An 11,163-nucleotide genomic window follows, 5' to 3' on the forward strand; every position below is an offset into this window, starting at 1 on the left:
GGCTTACAGCATGACAAGATTTACATAATTACCAACTTAACAAAAGTCATAAACAATAAAGACAGCACATCAAAAGGTACACAACCAAATGGAAAACAATTTCCACTTAAATCATAAATCTAAAACTAAAAAACACAACATTAATATCAATAACAATTTAAAATGACAAAGATAAAAAATAAAAAAAAACAATTTAAAATGAAAACTTTTTTTAAAAAGGATCCATCTCTGTCGAGGAGCAGCTGCAGTCCTTTATGGAGCCCTCCAGGCCCCGCCCCAAGCCAGGTGGGAAGAGGCAGGGCGGAGCCCTTCAGGTTCCCAGCAGGTCAGTCCTCAACCCAGATAAATAATATACCAATACGACTGGTTTTGATCAAAACAGACCACACCTTTATTGAATACAGTTGAAAAACGTTTGGCTTGGGCATGGGGCAATAAAATACTTCCGGCCCACCCACTGGAAGTGATGCGTAGGTCAATCCAGGTGGGGGTTCCTAAGACTTACATCAAATAGGGTGATCCCTGCAGGGACTGCTGTTTAGGGAAGTGCCTTCGGCCCTGGTCCCACCTGGGCACATGGACATGGCCACTCCCCCCCCGGGAACCCTTTAATGGGATACCCCAGCATTTGGAGGGGCGGAGACTATGACCTCCCCTCCATCCAAGGCAATGGATTGCCCCAAAGCCCAACCACCAACGAAGAGCAAACAGGCAGTGTCCAGGCACAGGATGTTTAAATGGCCATGGGAGAACCTGAGGGGAGCCTTCCCGCTCTGTCGGTCCCACACCCTGGCACAGCCCAGGTCCCAGCCTGCACCCCCATTTGCCAAAGGAGGGTGCAGGCTAGGATCCAGCTCCTGATAGACCACCAAAGCCATTGCTCCTCCATCAGGGCCCCAGGGGAGCCTCTGCTGTCCTGCAACGCTCTGCACTAAAAGGGGGAGTGGACTTCCCATTTTAATACAGGAAAAAGGTGTACCTTGGCTAGCAGAATTCTGAGAATCATTGCTCTATGGCAGGCATTCCCAAACTGCAGCCCTCCAGATGTTTTGGCCTACAACTCCCATGATCCCTAGCTAACAGGACCAGTGGTTAGGGATGATGGGAATTGTAGTCCAAAACATCTGGAGGGCCGAAGTTTGGGGATGCCTGCTCTATGGCCAAGGTGGTGGATGGCTGATCCATAAGGCATTTCTTCTAAGACCTGTCTGTGGCAACAGGATCCTGTGCGCCCATCACATCTTTCCTATTTAACCCAGACCACTCCAAGTCACATTGTTAGGAACAACAGCCAAGGAAGGAACTGGTTGTATAACTCTGTTTTCTTTTCTTTTGCTTTGCCTTGCCTGATAGAGTACATTCACTACTTTAGTAGTGGCATGAATGCTGAACAGCATATTTACCTTGTACCTCTTATAAGAATCACATCACTGGATTTATAGTGTGTCTGGTCTGCTGTAGGGGTCAAATAAGCACACAAGTAATGTTCATTTCGGCAGCTCTTACTGCAGGTTGAGATGCCATAAAGTTTAACTTGTGGAATGTTATCAGTCTGAGTCAGAGGCTGTTTCCAGGCTGAGTTTGGGGGCTTTGCAGTGCCCTTTCACGCCAAAGACCTGGAAGGGTAGGCAACGATGAAAAATAAAAATACAACAAAATAAGAATACAGATGGACTAATCTGTAAGTTTCAGTTTCTCTTTTTTTAGTTTCCCACATTTCCACATCAGTTTGTAATATCTATAGCCAGTGCTTTTTTTCTGGGGGGGATGCGGGGGTACGCATACCCCTAAACATTTTGTGAATCTAAGTTTGGCCTTGTTGAGGGGCAGTATTTCAATATGAGTAGGAAAAGGAGAGTACCCCTAAACATTTTTTTTAAAGCACTGGTTATATCCACCCACCCTTCCTTGCTGGCCTCCCATGGGCAGGGGTATATTAAATACCCCCATGTCCATTCCCCCAGCTTATTCCATTCCCCTCTTATTTCTTCACACAAATGACCACAGTCATGTTGTTAAGTTCACGGCTTTTATTAGGGATGAAGTACTATGGCACACTCTAATAGCTGCCCCAACCACACCAGCAATAATTCTCCTTGGTTTAGGGTTTTAGACAGCTCTCCCCCCCCCCACAGAAATAGCAAGAATTTGACAGTAGTTCCACTCAAGAGTGTTTGGGTAGCCAATAAATAGTAAAAGGTAAAAGGACCCCTGACCATTAGGTCGATCCGCGCATGACTCTGGGGTTGCGGCACTCATCTTGCCTTATTGGCCGAGGGAGCCAGTGTACAGCTTCCAGGTCATGTGGCCAGCATGACAAAGCCGCTTCTGGCGAACCAGAGCAGTGCACGGAAACGCCGTTTACCTTCCCACCGTAGTGGCACCTATTTATCTACTTGCACTTCGAGGTGCTTTTGAACTGCTAGGTTGGCAGGAGCTGGGACTAAGCAACGGGAGCTCACCCCGTTGCGGGGATTCGAACCGCTGACCTTCTGATCAGCAAGCCCTAGGCTCTGTGGTTTAGACCACAGCACCACCCATGTCCCTACAGCCAATAAATACAGTCCAGAAATTCCTTGTCTGACAGCTTTTATCTCTGTGTCCCCTGGTGCTAGCAGAAAGAAAGAAAGAAAGAAAGAAAGAAAGAAAGAAAGAAAGAAAGAAAGAAAGAAAGACCTTTTTCTCTTCCCTACCAGGACTGTCCTACTTCCCTGAGAGTTGAGGCAAAGGTCTGTCTTGGTGTTTGCTCCCGTATGACACTCAGGAAGACTCCTTTCATCAGGCACTAGGGCTTCTGCTCATTATGCCCCCAGGTTCTGCCAGCCTCCTTCGAGTCAGTTTCAGAGCCAGCTCTGCCATTAGGCAAACTGAGATGGCTGCCTCAGGCGGCAGAAGCACCCGAGGCAGCAGCCCTGTGGCGCAATGCCTCCGTCATCACCTCTGCTGCCAGTGCAGAAGCAGCACCAGTATTGGCCGAAATCATGCAAGATGTTGCAGAGACTGGCGTCAGTGTTGGCGGTGGAAGTGGCAGGAGGTAGTGATGGCTACCAACTTGGATGGTTTTGAAAGAGGACAGGAAAATTCCTGGCCGATAGGGCTATACATGGCTTCTAACTATGATGGCTGTTCTCTGCATCCACAGTTGAAGATAGGAATGCTTCTGAATACTAGTTGCTGGAAGCTAAGGGAGGGGAGAGCGCTGTTGTGAATCCTGTTTGCGAGCTCCCCAAGGGCATCTGGCTGGCCACTGAAAGAAAAGGATGGTGGACCAGATAGCCCATTGGCCTGGTCCAGCAAGTTCTTCTGATGTTTTCCCGCATCCTTTTCTACCTACTACACCTGCTCCTCTTGTTGTTCTGCTCCCCCCCCCATCAATGGAAATGAGTTAAGCACCACCCCCCTTCTCCAGAGGCAGCAAGACATAAGAGCAGAGCTGGGATTTGGAAGATAAGCAACTGCAAGAATTGGAGGCTTCTGCGACACAGTAACATTCAGGCTTTCCTTGGAAAGATGGGTAAAAGCAAATTCAATGCACGTGGAGTGAAGAAACACAAAGACTAGCCTCCTGGGTGCCGTTCCAGCTTTGGGAAGTGAGCGCATGGGGACAAACTAGCTTGTTGCTACAGCGATGACTTTGCAGTTGTTCCTCATAGAAAACTTTGACTGATTTGCCGTTGAAGCATCCTGGAGGCTTATCTCCAGTCCCCATTCCAAGCCCCTATGGATTTGCTGTGAAGCATGGCACTGCTACTGCTCAGCAGATGGGACTATCATTCGGGAGTCCCCAAGGAACTTTGGGACATTCATTTCTTTATGGCTTTTCTGTGCTGCTCGTTGGGCAGACCTCGCCAAGCTGCTTGCGTAAGATTAGTAAAACAATAAGCATCCAGTTTAATATTTCTTTTAAAAATGTAAATGGACCTGATCCACACCAAGATGCAAAGATTTCACATGTCTCTTAAATCAGCGACAGAGGTCTTGGCTTGAAATATGCCCAAATGAATGTTGTTGGTTTTTTTAAGGGTAAAATATATTTGGAAATGTATACGTTGCGACAAAATATGTGTTTGAATATGGAGGGGTGGGCTGTTTCTTGAAGTCAAAGATTAATGTGGAAAGAGGAAGCGGACACGGATTCAAACTACGAGAAAGAAGATTCCACCTAAACATTAGGAAGAACTTCCTGACAGTAAGAGCTGTTTGGCAGTGGAATTTGCTACCAAGGAGTGTGGTGGAGTCTCCTTCTTTGGAGGTCTTTAAGCAGAGGCTTGGCAGGCATATGTTAAGAATGCTTTGATGGTGTTTCCTGCTCAGCAGGGGGTTGGACTGGATGGCCCTTGTGGTCTCTTCCAACTCTATGATTCTATGATTCTATGAGGACAGAAGCCACCCAGATTGGCTGGGGCAACCCAGTCAGATGGGTGGGGTACAAAAATGTAATAATAATAATAATAATAATAATAATAATAATAATAATAATAATATCCATCACTGAATCCAAAGGATTCCTTTCTTCCCTCAACAAACCTTGTCTTCTTTTATCTGGCACCTCATCACTTTTGGGATAACTTCACTTTGAGCCTAGGGAATCCACGAGCATGACTTTCCAAACAGAATTTGGCAAAAGAAATTTGTGTTCAATGATTCCAAATAACTGACTGCACCTTTAGCTGCCAGCCTGTGTGTGTGTGTGTGTAAATGCTTGCATAAGCAAGTGCCTACTGGTTCCTTAACTCAGCACTTCTAATGGGAACAAGAACTTAAACAATGTGCTCCGCCAAGCATATCCCACCATTTTTAATCACTTTACGTGAAATTGACAATGTTTGCTGAAGTCAGCAGCAGGTTTTGCATGAGCAGATGCAGCAGGTTATTATTAAAGTTTCCAAAACAGCAAAGCCAGTAAGTATATTAAACCCTCAAGCTAGGTGGAGCAAACTTTTAGGATTGTGACTTTAATCATGCATTTTGGGTAGGGCACCGTGGGGGTGCAATTCATTGTTTCAATCATAATATAACGCAGACTTACCCAATACTTTGCTCCAATACTTTGGCCACCTCATGAGAAGAGAAGACTCCCTGGAAAAGACCCTGATGTTGGGAAAGATGGAGGGCACAAGGAGAAGGGGACGGCAGAGGACGAGATGGTTGGACAGTGTTCTCGAAGCTACGAACATGAGTTTGACCAAACTGCGGGAGGCAGTGGAAGACAGGAGTGCCTGGTTTGCTATGGTCCATGGGGTCACGAAGAGTCGGACACGACTAAACGACTAAACAACAACAACTGTATTCTTGTGAAACATGGACCACTTATAAAAGCCATATCCAACTCCTCAAAAGATTGTTAGCATATTCAATTCTGTCCACTGCCCAGCTGCATGTGAGACAGGATGTTTGGTTGTGTGACTGCTGTACTTTCCCACACACAGGAGACACTGTAACCAGATCTCCTGTCATGTGGTGTTATTTGTTCTCTCTTACTTTCACTTCTGACTGAGTGAGAGTGATGGCGTTTACACTTAACCATCACTCCCTAATAAACGTACTTAATAGCTACGATTGCTGTCTTCTTTACCGAAGCCAGTGGCAAGAGAAAGAATATAGGGCTTGACATTCCGATATCCTAACAAAGGTGTCTCCAAAAAATTTTACACATCACTTGGGAAGACAGGCAAACTAATGCCAGTGTACTGGAAGAAGCAAAGATCACCAGTGTCGAAGCAATGATTCTTCAATATCAACTTTGCTGGACTGGTCAGGTTGTGCCTGACTATCGTCTTCCAATGCAACTACTCTATTCTGAACTTAAAAATGGAAAGCTTAATGCTGGTGGTCTACAAAAGAGGTTTAAAGGCAAAACTTAAAAAATGTAGAATAAACACGGACAACTGGAAAACATTGGCCTGCGAGCACTCCAGTTGGAGAGCAACCTTTACCAAAGGCATCATGGACTTTGAAGACACTTGAACTCAGGATGAAAGCGAGAAACGTGCTAAGGCAAAGCCTCACCCTGATAAACCTATGTCCCCACTGTGGAAGGATGTGTGGATCCAGAATTGGCTTCCACAATCACTTACGGACTCAGTGTTAAAACCATGTTTATGGAAGACAATCTTACTTGGCTACGAGTGATCGCCAAATAAGACATTTGTACAGTAGGCTGGTTTCTACGCACGCTCAGACACCCATCTTTATCCTCCATTCAGACAACCAAGATGCTTTATCAGAGTTCAGGGGCATATTCTAGGAAGGCAAAAATGGGAAGCAAGGACAATGAGAGTTGTGTGGTCTGGAGGCAGTTCCAAGGACCAGAAAGAGAGGCTTGGAAAGCCGCATTTGGCTCCCAAACCCAGAGTTTCCTACTGTGTATATAGGTTGAATAACAGAATCATACAATTGTAGAGTTGGAAGGGACCATGTGGTGAAGGGCAGAAGGAAGCCAACATGGGCCCAGAGGCCAAAAAGTAAGCAGGGCTCACTGTCTGCCATACTTATGTAAATAAAGCCACTCTTGTCTGAGTTTGCCTAAAGTGCCTGGAGTCTGTTTCTAAGAAGGGCAGCTGTGCAAGACCACGACACTCCCACTTGCGGTCTGTGCTACACTGTTCTCCGTGAATCTCCTTTTTTAAAAGCTGTCTAGATAAATTGGCTCTGCAAGAGTATTTTCTAATGACAGAATGTCGGGGGAGGCATTTCCCCCTATTAAGTGCAGCACTCTAAACCAAAGAACTCTGCCTAAGATCTCAAGGGCTGACAATCTTAACAGAGCAGCTGTTTATTGATGCGGGCAATGGTTTAGTGCTTCATTTTCCATTTTTCCCAGAATTGGCTTAGAAATCTCTTGACCTTTTTGCTGCTTGCATCTCCATCCACAGTGCCATTGTAGCAAGTGGCACTTAACCCCAGCAACATCAGAAGAACCACCCAAGAATAGACAGATTTCTCCAGTTTTTCTCCTCCTTCTTGCAGTGTGAACTCCAGGAAGATTGCAGACAATATTAAGTTAGAGATTTCAGAAGGAGCTTTTCTGGGTACTAAAAAGATTTGGGGCATGCACATATGTAGTCACGAATTTGCATACAAATTTCATATGCTTCTTTATATGTATATGCAAATTTAGATCCCATACCCCTCAACTGTTCCGATTTAATCAGGATATCCCATTTGGGTGTGGGTGGGTGCTGTCATGCAACATTGTGGCTGCAAAAGATGCATGTTTGGGGGCAGGTCATGTGGCTCATGCAGGCACAGCTCCTAAATACGCTATCCTGGTCCAGTATGGTGACTATATCGCCAAGAAGTTCCAACCTCCCTTATTTACCTTTACCTCACCTATTAGGATAATAATCCACAGTTATTTACTTATTGTATATTCATCAATTCGTACCCAATTCCATATCTTCCATTGCCATTTCCTGTTGGCCATGATTTCCCATCCTAATTTAGAAAGAAAAGTTCTTCCATTTCCACTTCTTCCATTCTTTTTCCAAACAAATTGTCAGGTGCTCGGTGGCTTCTTCCTCTGAGTTCACTTCAGCTTGTACGCAAGATCCTCTCTCTGTCAGCTTTATTTCTGCCATCTCAGGATGTTTCTTAATGTTTGTATCCATGGTTCCAATCCTCTACTTCAACATCACAACATCACCATTTGTCTGTTTCAGTCTTCCAGACACCTGTGTGGAGATCCTCTCCCACTTTACCATTCCACTGTCAAATTCAGGCAAATCTTGATCAATATTTTTATCTCCAGAGATCCTGTGAATTCTTTAGTCTTGCCTTTCTCACATCCATTTTCATTCACCATTCTGCACATCTCAGCTCTTCCAATTGCTCTTCCAATAATCTTCCACATGATACCAACAGCCAGTGGGGTATTCACAAGTCTCTTTGCCATATTGGATTCTGTTAGTCTTCACCTTAGCAGCCTCTCCTTTGAAAACCTTGTGTCTGTCTCTTTAAGTAAACACTGCATTCAATTCCCATGCTAAATAAAGTTGTACTTTTATAGTACAGACAGAACAAAGAGTTAAAAGTAATAAAAAATGCAGATTTTTAACCAACCAGAGCAACTTTATCCATTTGTAAACTTTCGTAATCACTGGTAATTAAGATAAGTTTTTTGCTTTCTTTTTCAGCCTATTAATCAATGTTTTGTTACTCATTCATTAGAATCATTTTGGGAAGGAGGGGGAAAGCTCAGTCATTCAGAAGCAGTTGATTCATTTGGGCTCCTCCCATTTGTTTTCATATTTTAGTTTGTGCCTGTTGACACATATTTTAGTTTGCGTCTGCCCGAAATTTGGCAAGTCCGATGCTGTGAAGGAGTAGAAGGGAACCCAAACGTTTTGTGTATACCAAAGTCCCAAAGCTCAGGAGATTGGCTGCATCTCCCATAGAAACAAACAAAAAACAACTGGATGATAAATTAATGGGTTTTCATTCAGAACCCATTATTTGTGATTTGCGTTTGTTTTTGTAACTGAAATAAATGAAACTTTTTTTTCATTTTCCTTTGTTGGAGGTATTATACTGTATGGTCAGTGGATTATTAGACTGGTAGTTTAGATAGATGATAGATAGATAGATAAATGGAGTTTTACCATTGCTCTGTACAGAAAAATAGTTGACCACCTAGTAATCTCCCAACCCTATGATTCCAGGATGTTATAACTGTGGACCTCTAATATCCCAAATCTGTCTATCTGAATAAAGGGGAGAGCCTTAACACAGCTCCATTCACCGAATTTTTCTTGAACCTGCTTCATGGTTGCTAGGAAATCGCAGGCACAACATAATGTTTTAAAAAACTGGTCACACTTCCCCCATTACTTAATGTACTGTTAAGAGCTGGCTTCAAAATTACTTCCATGGCCACTGGGCTCACAGCCATATCATAAAAGCCAGGTGTCTCCTGAATGCTTTTCTAAAGTTCCACACATACCCTTGACGTAGGAAGAAGTTAAGGGCAAACAGCTGTGAAATTGGATAAACAGCATCACAAGACACAGCCTGGCAGCCAGATCCTGCTGTCTCAGATATGTCCCAAATGTCCAGCCTGTGCCTCTGGGAGAGGAGTGAACTCATCTTGTCTTGTTGAGTGCTCAAACATGGAATTGGAAGGGACCCCAAGGGCCATCCAGTCTAACCCCTGCAGTGCAGGAACCTCAACTAAAGCATTCACAACAGAGGTAGAGAGGTTGCTGCCTCCAAGGCCCAGCCTTAAATGACAAGCCAACTCTGAGGGGCAGGCAGCGGGCAGAATAATAATTATTATTATTATTATTTATTTATTATTTATACCCGTCCTTCTGGCTGGGTTTCCCCAGCCAATCTGGGTGGCTTCCAACAAAATATTAAAATACAGTAGTCTATTAAACATTAAAAGCTTCCCTAAACAGGGATGCCTTCAGATGTTTTCTAAAAGTCGGGTAGTTGTTTATTTCCTTCACATCTGGTGGGAGGGCGTTCCACAGGGCGGGTGCCACTACCGAGAAGGCCCTCTGCCTGTTTCCCTGTAACTTCACTTCTCGCAATGAGGGAACCGCTAGAAGACCCTCAGAGCTGGACCTCAGTGTCCAGGCTGAACGATGGGGGTGGAGAAGCTCCTTGAGAAGAAAGGGGGAGCAGAGCAGAGCTCAATGAGTCTTTTTTATATTAAAAACATGCTTTGTGTGTCCATCTCCAATCTTGCCCCTTTCTAAAATTTATTTATTGGTGCATGTTTTTCTTTTTGTAAATCCACTAAAGAATAACAAAAAATAAAATCAGGATTAAGAGGTTTTCTCAGAACGGTGGAAGGTGAGTGTGCTGTTCCCCAATGATGGCATTTGCCCTTCTTCTGATAGGCAATGCTCTGCAGGGGACACAAAAATGAGGGATTGGGGAGGGCCAGTTTGGGAGGGAGGGAGAAATGTCCCTATCTTCATGAGGAATGTTGAACCTGCGGCTTGATTTTTCATTACAAAACTTACATAGGGAAAAAAAACAATTCTAAAAATCTCTGATTCTTATGGAACATTTCCTATAATATATTACAGCTATGTTCTTCATAAGCAGCTAATAGATCAAAATCGTCAGCGCTAGAGAACACTAATGTTCTTCCCACATTTGTTACATCTCATCTCAGCTGCGAAGAAGTGTTAAATGGCTGTATCTCATCATTCTGTTCCACGGACTTTTCTCTGGAATATCAACCATGTAAGGGGAAATCAAGATTGTGGGTCTTGATGGCAAAGCACAGGAACAAAAACAGACAGGCAAAGATAGCCCAGCTTTGGCGGTCATTAAAAGCAAGGTAAAGGTAAGGTAAAGGGACCCCTGACCATTAGGTCCAGTTGTGACCGACTCTGGGGTTGCGCGCTCATCTCGCATTATTGGCCGAGGGAGCCGGTGTATAGCTTCCAGGTCATGTGGCCAGCATGACAAAGCCGCTTCTGGCAAACCAGAGCAGCACATGAAAACGCCGTTTACCTTCCCGCTATAGCGGTTCCTATTTATCTACTTGCATTTTGATGTGCTTTCAAACTGCTAGGTTGGCAGGAGCTGGGACCAAGCAACGGGAGCTCACCCCGTCACAGGGATTCGAACCGCCGACCTTCTGATCAGCAAGCCGTAGGCTCAGCAGCTTAGCCCACAGCGCCACCTGGGTCCCAAAAGCAAGGTATAAATAGGAAATAGAAATAAAGACAGAAATAAAGATGTGCTGAGCCAAGGTTGGGGTGTTGTGCATCTCTGTTTCACAAATGCACATGTACAGGATTGTTTCATTGCTCTTCCTTTAGTAATTTTCATTTGCTCTGGGGACAAGAGGGAGGAAGCCAATGGGTCACTCTGGGAAACAAAATACTAGAATGGGCTAGTCTTTTATTCCATCAAGCAAGACAGTTATTCTGGTTTGGTACAGTGGAAAAAATAGCATGTTTGTTTCCATAGAGGTAACTCTGAAGACCAGGTGGACTCAGAATCTTAGCCTTCAATCCTATACCTCAATACCTCACTGGGGCTTGCTTCTGGGTTGATGTGCACAGGATTGCATTGTTAGTGAGGGAAATCACTGCTGGAAGAACCCGATGGAGAGATAATATTGGCCAGAGGCATGTCCTGCATCTTTGAGCTTTAACGTGGGAATAATACAATGTCCATCCTTATCTCTACTACCAGACG

Source organism: Zootoca vivipara, chromosome 9 (genome assembly GCF_963506605.1).
Source record: "Zootoca vivipara chromosome 9, rZooViv1.1, whole genome shotgun sequence".
Classification (NCBI taxonomy): Eukaryota; Metazoa; Chordata; class Lepidosauria; order Squamata; family Lacertidae; genus Zootoca; species Zootoca vivipara.